Source organism: Dama dama, chromosome 20, assembly GCF_033118175.1.
Source record: "Dama dama isolate Ldn47 chromosome 20, ASM3311817v1, whole genome shotgun sequence".
NCBI lineage: Eukaryota > Metazoa > Chordata > Mammalia > Artiodactyla > Cervidae > Dama > Dama dama.
In genome coordinates this window covers 11,447,449-11,447,800 of record NC_083700.1, presented here as the reverse complement: position 1 = coordinate 11,447,800, position 352 = coordinate 11,447,449, and positions in this window count along the sequence as shown.

The window sequence follows — 352 nt, the reverse complement described above, 5'->3', positions numbered from 1 at the left end:
GAGATAAGACTGAGCTGAAAGTGGAAATGATGTCAGCGTGCCAGAGGGTCACAAAAAAAGCCAGGAGACCCCAGGACAAAGGGACCACCTGGCTTAGGAGGGTTGACCACAAGGGAGCATCCTTTTATTTCTGTCTCCGACCATCATACTGCCCACAGCCCAGGGCCCCGGTAACCTATTTTGCTCCCCATTTAGTCCATAGCGGCCACATTCCCCACAGCAAGAAAGCTGGACTATTCCTTAGAGAAGAATAGATTTAATCTATAACTCAGAACTGTCTAGATTAGCAGCAGTGATGGACACCGAGAGCTGGGGAGGAACCTGCCCCCTTGAAGGCATCCTGAGGGGCAGA